Source organism: Felis catus, chromosome C1 (genome assembly GCF_018350175.1).
Source record: "Felis catus isolate Fca126 chromosome C1, F.catus_Fca126_mat1.0, whole genome shotgun sequence".
Classification (NCBI taxonomy): domain Eukaryota; kingdom Metazoa; phylum Chordata; class Mammalia; order Carnivora; family Felidae; genus Felis; species Felis catus.
The window spans coordinates 68,411,949-68,426,940 of NC_058375.1; the positions used below are offsets into that span (position 1 = coordinate 68,411,949).

Genomic DNA, 14,992 nt, shown 5'->3' on the forward strand with positions numbered 1-14,992 from the left:
CGACACTCTTATTTCCAGCAACTTAGCTAAGAATCAAGTTATTCTCTTCATTTGCCTTGCTTTTCATTTGAAAGAGAGCAAAATCTATTTCCTGGGCAATTTTGCAGAGCAAAGATATTAATACTTTGGGGTTTAATTGTATCCTGTGTTTAAATACACTGTGGGTGAAACCCCAGACCTCTGCTTAATTGCTGTGAGAAAATAGCCTGATTTCTCTGAGATTAGGCACACGCTTATGTATACTTTGACCCAAGAGTGCCTCCTTCAGAATTAATCTTCTAAGGTAGAGGGATTTGCTTTTATATGTGCAGCAGGCCCATTCGTGACAAACGGGGCCTAATAAACTAACTTCACCCCCCAGACCCTGCTTTTGCTGTCAACGTTTTTCTTCATCTATTCATTTCACACATCTCTTGTCCGGTGGTTTATTAGCAAAACCCTGAACTGGGCGGGAGGAATAATTTTAGTGGTGTTTTTTAATTAGAGCTCTTTCAAATTTAAATCAAATACTTCAGAACTAAAATTGTAAAAACAAAAACAAAAACCTTTCATTTTTACCAATAAAACATAAAAGGTTCTAAAATAACTCCATTTAGGTAAATACCATAGCCCTGTGAAAAGGCAAACAATTCATATTTACTTAAAATTTTGTTCTGCAGCTGTATTTTGTTGGATTCGTCTAATGCATGAAAGCACTTTTTCTTTCCCATCAGCAACATCAGAATTGTTTTTGCAAGATGTAGCAGAATGTTCTGGTTTTTAAATATTTATATTAATCAAAGTTAGGGCTGTTTATATTTTTTGGCAATAGGGCTTTTCTTTAAAAGTGATGCACTTCCATTTAACTAAACAAAAGTGTTGAAACAGCCTGTCATATAAACTTCAACATAGTACAGTTGGTAATAGAAATTTTGAAGACAGGAAGAAAGGGGTGCTAGTTTCTAGGCTTCAGGTTAAACATGGATTAATAAAATGTGCAACACTGGTAATTTCCAAGATTTTCCTGAGGAAATGTCATTCACTGCCACTTATAAACTATAGAGTCACCTGGTTGAAAGGTTTGCATTCAAGTTTTTGCTCTGCTTTCTTGGGGCATTGGTCAGTCAAACCTAAAAACTGGCTAAAAAAAATGACAAACCACTAAAGCTTGGGGCTTACTAAATCATTCAATTCCTTAAAAAGCCTCCTTTATATTTTATATATTTCTAAACTCTTTTAATAACGAACATTACTTCACATTACTTACCTGCAATCTTCTCTATTTGTGAGCAGAAATAGCTCAAATTGAAGCACTTTTTAGGTCAAATCCCCAACTATTGTTATTGCTATAAGGTTTGATTGGCTAATACAGAACCGTATGGTCTATCTAGACTCTTGTAAGGAAACAGAGTCTTTATTGAAGACATTTAAACAGCAAGCCAACCTTGATGAAACTCATTCATAATTATATATAACTCTCTTATAGTTTGGATGATCCCAAATATTCTGGAAGCTTAATAAGACAGCTTTTAGTCGATGGGGATATTGTTGTTGTTTGTTATTTTCATTTAGTAGTTCAAATTATATTAATTCACTTCTGTGGAAAGGAATCCTAAACAGGAAGAATAGGACCAGAGCACACACTTAGTTCCTAACATAAAAGTTATAAATGCTTTTGTTTTCAGGGAATGGTACGCACCTATCAAACAAACAGGAAGTATTATTATGCATTGCAGGCAGAGAGGCTAAAGGTCTCCTGTTCGAACTTTTGGCCTTTCCAGAATCTTGATCCTGCATTATTGTGTTTAACTTGTAAGTCTTGACCAGTAGCTGACTCTGAGAAAACATTTCCTGACATCATTTTCACAGGTGATATGGGATTATTATGCTTGCCGTTTCATTTTGAGTTGAGAATGGAAAGTCCAAGAGTGGCTTCTGGTTAATACTTCATACATGGTCTTTTAATTGCCAGCTCAGGCTAACTCACTCACTTGACCTCTAGCACTCCAACTTCATTTTCAAACATTGGTTAAAATAATCAGTACACACACATACACACACACACACACACACACACACACACACTCACAAACATACAAAGACATTTAAAGGGGCAAAAGATGTGCCATAATGGAACAAAAGAGAAGCAGTCTCTTTTTAATCACCTCATTCGTAATATAAAAGTGGTGAGAGAAGAGCAAAAAAGGTCAGGGTGTAATAAATATAAAATTTAAATCTCTAAACCAATTTACTTTTTTTATTGTCCCAGCTAAAGCCAATAAAAGTAAACATGTATTCCACTTTGTCACACTATTATGGATTATTATTAATATCTTGTTTCCAATTTTATGCAATTTTGGTATAATCCAAATCTGTGCATCATCTTGGGCAGGGGGTTTTGCTTGAGGTAATTGACATTACATAGTCTAAAGCACAGAAAGAAGAAAACATATCTATGATCTTTACTCATTTCCAAACAGAGGGGGATAATCAGACCACTTCTTCTATTGTGTGCCCTCCCTCTTCATTCAGAGTTTCTTTTGAAGTCGGAGGCAGCTGGAGCGGCTGAGGCTGAGAAATGTGGCTGGAGGAAAAGAATGAATATTATCGGGTCAGATTCTTATAACCAGGTTTTATGCCACATTAACCATCGAGTTTCCCATAAAGCAGAACCTTTTATTATCATTTTTACCTTCTGGTTTATTCCGAGATCACGAATGCAATTTCTAATAGTATACTGGGGATTTTCTTTTCTTTTCTTTTCTTTTTTATGAAATTTATTGACAAATTGGTTTCCATACAACACCCAGTGCTCATCCCAAAAGATGCCCTCTTCAATACCCATCACCCACCCTCTCCTCCCTCCCACCCCCCATCAACCCTCAGTTTGTTCTCAGTTTTTAACAGTCTCTTATGCTTTGGCTCTCTCTCACTCTAACCTCTTTTTTTTTTCCTTCCCCTCCCCCATGGGTTCCTGTTAAGTTTCTCAGGATTCTCAGAAAATTAAAAATAGACCTACCCTATGACCCAGCAATAGCACTGCTAGGAATTTACCCAAGGGATACAGGAGTGCTGATGCATAGGGCCACTTGTACCCCAATGTTCATAGCAGCACTCTCAACAATAACCAAATTATGGAAAGAGCCTAAATTTCCATCAACTGATGAATGGATAAAGAAATTGTGGTTTATATACACAATGGAATATTACGTGGCAATGAGAAAAAATGAAATATGGCCTTTTGTAGCAACGTGGATGGAACTGGAGAGTGTTATGCTAAGTGAAATAAGCCATACAGAGAAAGACAGATACCATATGGTTTCACTCTTATGTGGATACTGGGGATTTTCTTAAGTATACTTATTCGAACTTCCTAGGGCTGGATCCACAAGCCAGCCCCTCACAAACATAAATAAATGTTTTTAGAAAAATCTGAAAACTTAGAACACACCATTTCCTTCTTATATGGAAATCTAGATGAATCAGAAACACTAGCCCAACAAACTGGCCTCCAGAGTGACTACAATGTAGAGAAGTTATGAAGGAGGTAAGGGGTTACACTGGTAAAGCAGTTTTCTCTCAACTCTCCTTTGCTTGTTACCACCCTCAAGGAGAGATCAAACATAGGATTGCATTTATGTCACTGAGCTAAATTTCAGGCTTGCTATCGCCACTTGAAAGCTTATTTCTTAGCCCCTGTTTGCTGCAAATCACAGGGAATATGAACTGATGTGAATTCATAGCAGGTAAATTTACATAAACTCACGTGATACTGTACTAAAGGTTGGTCTGTCATTTGGCTTAAGTGAACAGACAGTTGTCCAAAGACTCTCTTCAGTGTTTAAGTCTCCAACAAGAGAAAAATGACTGAAGGCAAGAACTAGAATAGAACTGACCAGCCTGTCAGACTGAGGAGCTATCTAAGAACATGCCAAGTTCTTCATCAATTTATAGATAGATAGATAGATAGATAGATAGATAGACAGACATATATACATATCTAGAGAGAGAGAGAGAGAGGGAACTATGATAGGCAATGTGATCACTATTGCTGATACAAAAACAAATTATATGGCCCTTGAAAATTTTTAATTTATGTTTGGGGGAGAAGACATGTTAATAAACAATCACAAAAAATAAGACAAACATCATAGCACAGGTGAGTACTTAATGACATAAGAGCACAAAGAAAAGAGTTCTTAACTCTTCCTGGAGTTTGGAAAAAAGTTCAGAAGTTGGTCAATAACAGCTTCACAGAAAAGTTGATAAACAATCCGTGTCAAAGTAGAAGGAGGTATTCACAAGCAGAAGAGGTGAGAAGAGCCATCCCAGGCAGAAGGCATAGCATGGATTCAAACCAGAGCATGCCTAATTCAGGAAATAAAAAGTTGTTTGGTCTGACTGCAGCACATGGTGTATAGGCTGTAGAGTGGGGGAAGAGTCTACTGGAATTCAGTTCAAAATTGCAGCCCAATAAACAAAACTTGTATGCCATGCTAAAGGGTTGAGACTTTATCCAGGAAACAGTGGAGAGTCACCAAAATGTTTAATCGGGGGAGTAACATGATCAGAATTGTATCTGAAAAGATAGTCGACATCAATACTGAAGAAGTCTTGGAGAGTAACAAGAATAGAATAATGGTCATCAGTTATAGTAAAGTTGAGCATTGAAAATGAGTAAGAGCCTCTGCTATGGTAATAAATTAAGGAGAGATCTTAGGAGGTGGCAACCTCAATCTATACAACTTTCCAAGTGCATCCTATCAAATTTGGGTCACAATGATATGGGTGAATAAAAGATTTTTCCAGTATACTTAATAGTTGAAGATAGTATCCTAAGTCAGAATTCCTAGAAATAGGGCTTGAGATTGAAATTTTTCTGAAAATGATTTATTAGGGGAGTGTTTTCACAAGAGGAGCAGGAGAATAGTATAAAAGCACTTAGCCAAGAAGGATGTGGTCTCTGCTGAAAACTAGCTCGGTCTGGTCCCTTGGAGGACTCTGGAACATAAGTTGTACCACAGGGTTAATGCCTCTCATTCCCAGGAAGGGTAACTCTCGGCTGAGTTGGAAATGTTCCACTGAGAGCAAAGCTTTGTCAAGAGTACAGCCATGAGCTGTTAGCAGCCAAACACAGCCACTAGTGGATGGAAGAGACACCAACAACCACCCTGCACTCCTTCCCTCAGGCTGCACAGACCCACTTGTTTCTTATATCAAGTTTGCTGCTTCCAGGCACGGCTGCTTCAAGATTCTGGTTGGCCACATTTTCTGGGCTGATGCAGAAAAGAAGAGGTAGCAGAAGCTTCACTTCCCCTACTGCAGTTTGTTCTAAGGCTATGATGTAATCATCATCGTCCTCCTCCATCCCCTTTCTCAATACTCCTCCTTATGGGCTGGTGCTTCTGCAGGTCTACATAGATTGCCTTTAAAAGTAAACCAAGTCATCAGCTCTAGGTATCTGAGCTCCAGCTTACTGTGCTCTGATCAGGTTGTTGTTGCTGTACTTGCCTACTACAGTTAAACAAAGTATGGGAACACCAAAATACATCCCAACAGATCACCTGAGTGACAAACACATTGCTGTTTGCCTCTGATATGCAGCCTCATTGATGCCTCCTCATCATAATCAGGTCAGTTTCTCTGCCAACATAGTAACATTTTTTGTGGTGCCAGCTGGTCTACTGGCACAAAGAGCCCAAAGTAACATGGCAATAGCTTTATGTTTACTGAGACTCTTGCTCTATCCCCTGGTGGGAGTTTCCCTCCACTGGGACCTAAGACCTAAGAACAAAGTTGCAGAGATGGCTCACTGGAAGTGATAGTGAGTGGGTTCATTTTATATATACCCTTTGATTCCTGGACTTATACAGTACATACATATCGGGGATAGAGCACTGTATAATATCTATTGGTTTGAAGTGTATACAAAACCTAGGGCACCTGTGTGGCTCAGTCCATTGAGTATCTGACTCTTGATTTCAGCTCAGTTCATGATCCCAGTGTTGTGGGATTGAGACCCTCGTTGGGCTCCACGGTGAGCATGGAGCCTGCTTGGGATTCTCTTGCCCTCTCTCTCTCTCTCTCTCTCTGTGCTACTCTCGCTAGCTCATATTCTCTCTCTCTCTCTCTCTCTCTCTCTCTCTCTCTCTCCCCCCCCAAATAAAAAAAAAAATAAAGTGTATACAAAACCCTGAAAGATGGTACTCATCCTCAAAGGAGATCATCTCTATGTTGGTCCTTTAGTGTACCAGAGTAGAGTAGGGCCAATGAACCTTAGGCTCACATGTCCACTGCCATACTTCCTCTGCCATACCGTGAGTCCCTTGGTCCAATTAACATGATGCTATACATATAGTGCACACACATGATATTATGCAGAATGTCCAGATAGTTCCAGTCCCTGAAGACTATATATTTTTACTAAGCTGGAGAATTAAAAAACACTAAGACGAACCAAGACTGCTGTTGCTCATCCATATGAATGCAACTTCTGATCCTCCCTCCTGATGGGTATTGAAAATAACATATTTGCCAGAACAATAGCCACATACCTTATATCCAGTTGATTTACCCTAGTGCATATATCACATACCACAGGGCAGCTGCAATTGAAACTACAGCTTGGTTAACTTGGCTGTATTCCACTGTCATCTGCCATGATCCATCTAGTTTGTGTATCATCTAGACTGTTGAATAATATGGAGGAAGCATGGGGATCCTCATCCCTGCATTCTTTAAATCTATGAGAATGGCACTAATCTGTGCAATTTTCCTTAGGATGTAATCATTGATTTTGATTTACTAACTTGACAAGGAAGATAGTTTGAAGGACTTCCACATGGCTTTTGCTAATGCAATAGCTGACCGAGAAAACAATGGTACAATTCTACCACCTTCTAATAGATCCATTCAATTATACATTCAAGGACTAGGTAAATGACCACTGGTGAGCATGTAGATTCAGTAGACCCACCATGAAATGAACCTGGGTCAGGACTCTATTTATTTCCCAAAATTTATATATCCCCACTTTAACAGGGATCCATTAGGTGCTCATACCTGTATCTGATAGTCCCAGACAGATCTGGATATCCCTTTTCCCCTAGTGTACAGTGTCCTGAGTAAATAGCTCTTGTCCTTTGGGGGAAGGACTAGGGAGTCATACTTCCCATAATGTTGCAGTTCCTTTCACATGGGACCCAGACTTTACTTCAGTCAGTGGGTTCTAGGTCTGAGAATTGGCTCAGGTCTGAAGACAGAGCAAGAGATTAAGATTTTCATTCAGTGGCCTGATCTTCAGCCTTTTGCTCATCTATTTTTTTAACTCTCCTGATTATATATACAAATAATACCCTGATTGTCTGCTCATCTCTCTTTCATAAGGTAACCATTTGCACAGGTACTTTGGAACATCCTCCACCCTCACCCAGAGGACAGCCATTCCAGCCTTGCTTCCCTTTGTGGTGATTGCACCCATTTTGCTTCTGATAGTCAGTGTTGCCCTGTAATCTGGAACCTACCATCCCCATTGCTATTCAATGGACTCCAGTCCTATAACATCATCTCCAACTATCCCTGGTCTAAAAAGAACTATATTTTTCTAGTGTTGGAATCCCCTTCATCAGCAAATTCTTCACCATGTTAATAAACAGACTGTTCTGCAAGGCCTCCTGAGGAACATAGTCAAATATGGATTTTTCAGTCTTACTTAATGGACCCATTTTTCATCTCTATTTCTTATCTGTTTTTTCCTTCATCCACTATCTATTACTACTACAGTGCTGGGATCTCTAATTTGTTTCATGTGAACCATCACTTTTTCCAAAAAACCAAGAGCTATCCCAGTCTTATATTAGACATATCATCCAGGACCTTGCTATGGTGTTAAATTCTGTGTCACAACACAGTGACCCCATATCTGTGAACAGTTCATACGCTTATATTCTGCCCATGTTGATCCAGCTCCTTCTGAGTCCCCTCCCAGGCATACATGTCAGCCAATGCCTGGCACTTCCTTGGTATATAGCTCCTCTCCTCCCTTTGTAGGTCATTACTTTTCTAGTCGAGAGATGTTGACATGCAACCCTGCGATGGAAAGTACAGACAGATCCTGAAGATTGCTTGGTAAGGAGCCTGCCTCATCTGAGACTTCATTATAGCCTTCAACACAGAGGAGCTCTTTTCCAACAAGACAGAAAGAGCTTACTAGCCACTGAGACAGACCAAAAGTGTTCAGAAGAACATACAGATGTAGGGTTTTCAACAACCCAAATACCCTTATCTCAAACTTCAAGATGTTACTCCTTTTCTTTCAGGGCTCTGACTTTGGCCTAAAAGACTTGTATCTTTAAATGCTTCTAGTGAGTCTTTCTGATTCCCACAGTTTGCTTTAAAGTCTGAATAACAGATCTGAGCCCATGTGGCAGATAGACTCTTAGATGGCTCCCAATGAGCCCGGTCTCCTGGCATTTACATCATTGTATAATCTACTCCCTTGAGTATAGCCTGGCCTTCAGATTTGCTTTTAGCCAACAGAATATGGCAAAGGTGATGGGATGTCACTTCCTTGATTAGGCTGCATAAGATTGTCACTTTCTTCTTGCTAGCAGAATCCCTCTCTTGATGGCTTTGATGAATTAATAGGACATATTAGAGAGGCCCATGTGCAAGGAACTAAGGATGGCCTTTAGCCAACAGCTCACAAGGAAATGAATCTTGTCAATAATCACAGGAGCTTGCCAGTAGATGTTTTCCCAGTCAAGCCTTCAGGTGAGACTGTGCCCCAAATAACACATTGATCGTAGCCTTCTAAAAGACCCTATAGCAGAGGACCCAGTAAGCCATCCCTCAACTCCTGACCCATAGAAACAGGGAAATAATCAGGGTGTGTTGTTTTAAGCTGTTAACTTTGTGCTAATTTGTTACACAGTAGTAATAACAAATAGCATGTCTTTTTCTCTCTTCAGTGCATGAATGGTACTCACAGCCACCCAAATGCACAGTCCTTACAGTTTCAATTTCTTTACACCTCACAAAACAAAGACCTTAAACTAACTACAGCTTTCCCTTCTACCTATATCTCAATCCAACTTACCACCATGGATGAAAATTTTAGCCTGGAGTTAGCAAGATTTTTCTAAAAAGGAACTGTTAATAAATATTTTAGGTTTTACAGGCCACATAGTGTCTGTCTCAAAACTCAGCTCTATCTGACAATACATATACTAATGATACAATACAATACTAATGAATGTGTTCCAATAAAACTTTATTTACAAAAAGCAGTGAGCTGTGTTTAGCCCAAAGATTATAGTTCGCTGACCTCTGTTCTTAATCACACTGCTACAGAATGTCAGGGACTGACAATATTGTACCTACCACCAGTGACACAGAGGACTCACTGCCATCTTCCTCCGGGATTCCGTCTTAGACTCTGCCTCCTGGGACTGTTCTAATACAATCCATCTTGGCTTCAGTTCTCTAAAAGCAAAACTGAAGAAAAAGATTCTTATAAAAGGGATTTATTGAGGTAGTGCTCTTAGGAGAAGTCAACGGGAGGAGAAAAAGGAGGGCAAGGGAAAAAGCCAAGTAAGGATGTGTGCTCAGCTGAAAACTGTGAGAGCCTTGTCCTCTGGAGCACCAGAGTTCAATCCATCCTTCAATCCACCTTTTATACTCCACATATATCAGTTAATCATTGGCTGCTGGCTGCCCCCATGGGGGTACATTCCAAGCAAGGCAGCTTCCTTCTCAGAAGATAAAGGCAGCTGTGAGCCTTCAGTAACCATCCCTTACAACAGCTGGAGAATGGGTATTTCTCTATTCCTCCTGTGGGGCAACTTTTACCCCAATTAAACTCTTCTTAATAGCTGCGAAACATTTTCATTAATTTCTAAATGCAAACAGGGTGGTTGAAATGGAAAGAATATTAACGATGCTTAAAGGGATGCAAATCCTTTCTGTTAGTTTTTGTTATATATTCTATAGGTGTTGCTGATTATCACTTTCCTTGGCCTTCTGTCATACTGCAACCAACATAGTCAACGTGGATAAAATTGAAATGATGGTTTGGGGAGCAATTAAGGAAAACATGGGCAGTACCAAGATGCAAAACAAATTGCTCAAAGTTCTCATATCATCCTGTGTTTGCTTTCACGTAGCATAATGGCAATCACCATGGAGACCAGCTGCTTCAGTTTCTCTCCCACTCCATCCCATACTAGCTGTGTGAGCGTGAACAAGTTACCTAAATTTTCCTGCCTCCACTTGCGATCTGTAAAATGGTGCTAATACCACTACCTAGCACATATGGTCATTGTAGGGGAATAACTGAACTATTACATGCAGTGTTTACAACAGTACTTGGTACGTAGTACACACTCAGTAAATGTTAGCTTTATTATTATTATTGGTGGTGTTATATTGATTGTGATCACTAACTTACCTATTGTTATATTCACGTAACTTTTGCAGTGTATCCCTAATTTCACTGTGTGTTTTGGGCCCTATTTCTTTTCCCTGCACTTCAGAATGCTAGAAAATAGATTAGTCTGCTCTCAAGCAAAAATTCAAGTCTCTTTTTTTTTTTTTAACCCCCACGGGAATTCTGCAAAGAGCCATATTCTTGAGTCCCTTCTGTGGAGAGAGTCAGAAGTGTCCCTATGCTTCTAAACGAAAAGCAAGAAAAAAAATTTTTTTTTCTCTTTCCACATCTGAGATAATTATCCTTTAGTAATAAAACTTCAAGAGCCTCCAATTTGGGGAAGGTAAAATTATGCCTTCATTTCCCAGTCTTCATCGTCTGTCTGGCATTTCTACTTCTCTTCATCTTTATAAATCAGTACCTCTCTTCATCTTCATAAAGCACTGCTCAATAAACAAGAAAATAGGAACCAAGCAACAGGGAGATTTGGAAGAAAGATCACAATTATTTGACGAGTGAAACATCTGGAAAGGGATCATGGCCTCATTATCTTTCAAAAATAGTTAATGAAACTCTTCTTTTCATTCACTGATGAATTGTAAATGGAAGTACTTCATCAAACATTAACTAAGAAAATGTACGCCAATGCTGTGGATAAGTCGTCATTCTGCTCCATAAATATTTATTCTGAAGATAGTTTTTAAACCAACCAGCTTCCTTTTTATAAGGAAAATTTAAGTTGGTATATTTATTTTAGATTATATTACAGAACTTTTCAACAGTTGGGATTCTTAAAAACATTTGTTCAGTTCCTTTTCCGATTTAAAATTAGTGGCTTAAATAGAATGAATCATAATGTAGTAGGAATTCACTTATCAGGTGAAAGATTGGTCTCACCTATTACGGGGTCTTGCCGTTTCCTTGGCAATGTAAAAGTCTGTCTTAAAAAATTAGAAATCTTTTTGAAATCCTGCTCTTCAGAAGGAAAATATTTAAAATCAATAAGCTATTGGACGGCAAACAACTTTTGAAGGATAATTAAGCTAAAGAACTAAATTATTTCAACCCAAATGTGATTATGCCTTTCTGGTTTAAAAACTCCTTCTTTTCATGAGGACTTAAGTATAATATAATAAGGAACAACTGGTGTCATGTGAGCCAACAAATGCATTAAACATCAACACACTGCATTGTGTCTATTTGATTCAATCACCAAACACTTATTGAGCACCGCCTAAATGCCAGGGACTGTGACAGGTGCTAACGATGCAAAAATGAAACGGTGGTTACTGCCTTCAGGGAATTCATAGTCTAATGCAGGCGACAGCCACTGTGCCAACTACCTATAATCCAGTATGACAAGTGCTGTACTAGCAGCATCAGCTAAGTATTATGGGAGTAGGGGAAAAAAGTGACTGTCCAAATGTAGTTTAAAATTGGGAAATGCAACAAGAAGCTTTTAAGAACCAAAGATCACCAAAAAAAAAAAAAAGTGGCCAGTACATGAATGAAGATTAGCAAAAGCCTTCCTGGGAACAAACAGAGAGGAAAATACTTAACTGTAACCTCCCAGGAAAAGCAGGAGAGTAAAATCATTTAAAGAGCCACAAGATTGCGAGCACTGTCCCTATTTTAACATCTCAGGAATTTTTTGATGGGAACTCAATTGTGACTCTAATGACAGACCTCATTCTGTGCAATAGTATCCCTGTAACTCTGAATGTGCTAAATTTCACTGAAATCATTAGCAATTACAAAAGATCATTATTCCAACATGGCAGAGTCAACCACATGCTAAAACTAAACTTGCACTGTGGTCTATTCGGTTCTGGAGTAAATGTGGTCACAATCGATTAATATCTAAGAAAATTATGGTGTGACAAAAAGTGAAATGCTCAGCTCTTCATTCAGTTAATAAAACTCATTTAGTCGGCAAGATATAATTACACGAACCTGCAATGTGAATGTATTGCTTTGGCATTTGCTTTCATATCTTTTTAGGCTGTTAAATATATTGCCAACCACAGTTCTTTATCTGACTTATCTTTTCCCCCATTTTGCTCCCAGAATGCATAGGTTTTACTTTTTTCCTTCTAGACAGGTTTCTGAGTAAGGAGGTTAAAGTGTATGAAGCGAAAAAAAACATTTTTTTTTTTCCTGAAAAATTTCCCACACATTTTATTTGGGAGGTATCACACAAGGTTGAATAGTCTTTATCTGCTCAATGTTCAACTTGCTTTTTTGGTTGGTAAGCGGACACTACCATCTAAAACTACGGCTTCTTAAACTTTCCTGTCTGTCTTCGAACTGTCTGGCTTGGGTCAGCAAGATTTTTTTTTTAATCTTTTTGAATATTTGAATAATGTGATCAACTTTTAAAAGCACTCTACAAAATAAAGATTTAAAGTCGGTCCCTGCCCTGTGAATTTATAATAGAATGAAAAGGCACCTTCCAAACAAAGAAAAGATGAAAAGATATTCTTCCCTAGAAAAGTAAGTGACAATAGGGAAAAGCCAGTCGTCTCTTTTTTAATCCTTTGTCTTTGACATCTGTCATTTTGGGGAGAGGGTTATGTGGGTGTTGGGTGGTATTACAGTAGCAGTTGAAAAGTTCTTTTCACCTCATGGTGCAAATTCTTTACCCTTTGTCAATAAGTTCCTATCTTACATTATTAATTTCAGATATTTTTCTCTTTAGCTCATAGCTAGAGAATTTTATTTGCAAATATTTTACACCCTTGAATTAAAGTTTGTAAAACACAATAGCAGCAACAATAATAACGATTAAAATGTATGAATTTATTAGTGTTGCACAATTGTCAAAGCATATATATACATACGTATATATGTATACATATATACGTATGTATATATACACATATATATGTATGTATGTACATATATACATATACATGTATGTATATATGTATATGTATATACATATATATATGTGTGTGTGTATATATATATATATATATGTATATAAATTCATTTGATCCTCACAGTAACTGTGTGGATAGGTAGGGCAGGTATATTGTTTTTCTTTTACATGTGAGAAACTTCAATACTTTGACTGGGTTCCCTCAGAAGCATATTCTAACACAAGGCACAGTAATTCCCCCTTATCTGCAGAGGATACGTTCCAAGATCCCCAGTGGATGCCCAAAACCATTGTAGTACCACACCCTATAGAGACTTTTTTCCTGTACCACACACCTATGATAAAGTTTAACTTATGAATTAGGCACAGCAAGAGATTAACAACAATAACTGATAATAAAATAGAACAATCAAAACAAGATGCTGTAATGAAGGTTCTGTGAATGTGGTCTCTCTCTCTCTCTCTCAAAATACTGTGTTATATTGTATTCACCCTTTTTCTTGTGGAGTTGTGAGATAAAACGCTTCCATGATGACATGAAGCGAAATGAATGACGTAGGCATGGTGACGAAGGGCTAGGCTACTGCTGGCCTTCCGACAACACCTCAAAAGAAGCATGTCTGCTGCCAGATTGCCATTGACTGCAGGCAACTGAAACCATGGAAAGTGAAACCCAGATAAGGAGAGACTATTGTAATTTATTCGGGAGCCAATCCCAGGAAACAATGGCAAGGCGCGAGAAATGAGACAGGGAGTGGAAAAAAGGGAGTAAAAAGTGCATTTTCGAGGCAGTTCCAATTTGGCAACTGGAGCTCAATCCTGCTGGGGTCCCCTACAAGATGGTGCAGAACACAACTTGGTATCAGCCCAGCCAAGGGGCAAACAAGCTGGTGTATCTATCTACCAGCTCTCCATTCATCTTTGGTTGAACTTGGCCACCAGAGAAAACAATTCTAGGGCATTTCTGGCTTGCTTTATTTGCAAAGTGAGCTTATTCTCAGAGGGAAAAAAAAGCCCTCAGCCCCAGAGTCACTGGTGTCAGTCTTCAGGTGCGGAGATGGATGCTAAGTGAATGTAGGTCGGGCCAGATGAAGTCGGCTGACCAGCCTCAGCAACGGTGGGACTCATCAATCCAAAGTCACACATCTAATGTAGGCAAGACCAGGAAGGGAGCGGGTAGGTACCCTGATACAGTAAAATAGATGGCATTCCTTGTGCTCAAAGCGTACATTCGGAGAGAGAAGAGAGAATATATGAAACCATTGAAAAGTATTCTTTGAAAAGGTCTTACAGTAATTGGAGATGTATTTGCCCTGTACATATAGTAAAATTATTCAAAACCTGCAGCTTTTATAGAATGCAAAGAAATATCAATCCACGATCCTTTACACAGCAAACATGCTAATATCCTGCCAAAATACATCGCCAAGGCTTTCAGTCCAGTTGAGGCATTTTGCCAAGGACAGTGGAACAATTTTAGTATTTACAAGCACCATAATATATTTAAAGGACATGTATATTGCAGAAAATTATGACAAACATCATGTAGACAAGTCACGGCCAACGCGTATGTGCCACCACTTGATAGCCTCTTCGCACCAGCATCACTCACTCTCCGGTAGTAGTGGGTTTTCACAGTTGTGAAATATTTGCATACAGATGTGAAGGTATTCTTGCGGCTTACTCAATAAACCAGAATGGGGCTT

General features: G+C 38.8%; 1 protein-coding gene and 1 long non-coding RNA gene across 2 annotated transcripts in view; one reads left to right on the plus strand and one right to left on the minus strand.

Annotated features, from left to right (window-relative positions):
- Window positions 1-14,992, plus strand: part of ADGRL2 (adhesion G protein-coupled receptor L2) — a 623,946-nt gene that overhangs the window by 248,619 nt on the left and 360,335 nt on the right. The window lies entirely within an intron of this gene.
- The window catches only part of LOC111561759, a 167,129-nt gene that overhangs the window by 81,607 nt on the left and 70,530 nt on the right, over window positions 1-14,992 (minus strand). The window contains exons 4-5 of the long non-coding RNA XR_006584427.1: window positions 9,361-9,474; window positions 2,446-2,563 (exon numbers count right to left, since the gene is read on the minus strand). This is a non-coding gene — a long non-coding RNA (uncharacterized LOC111561759). The remainder of the gene's footprint in view (window positions 1-2,445; window positions 2,564-9,360; window positions 9,475-14,992) is intronic.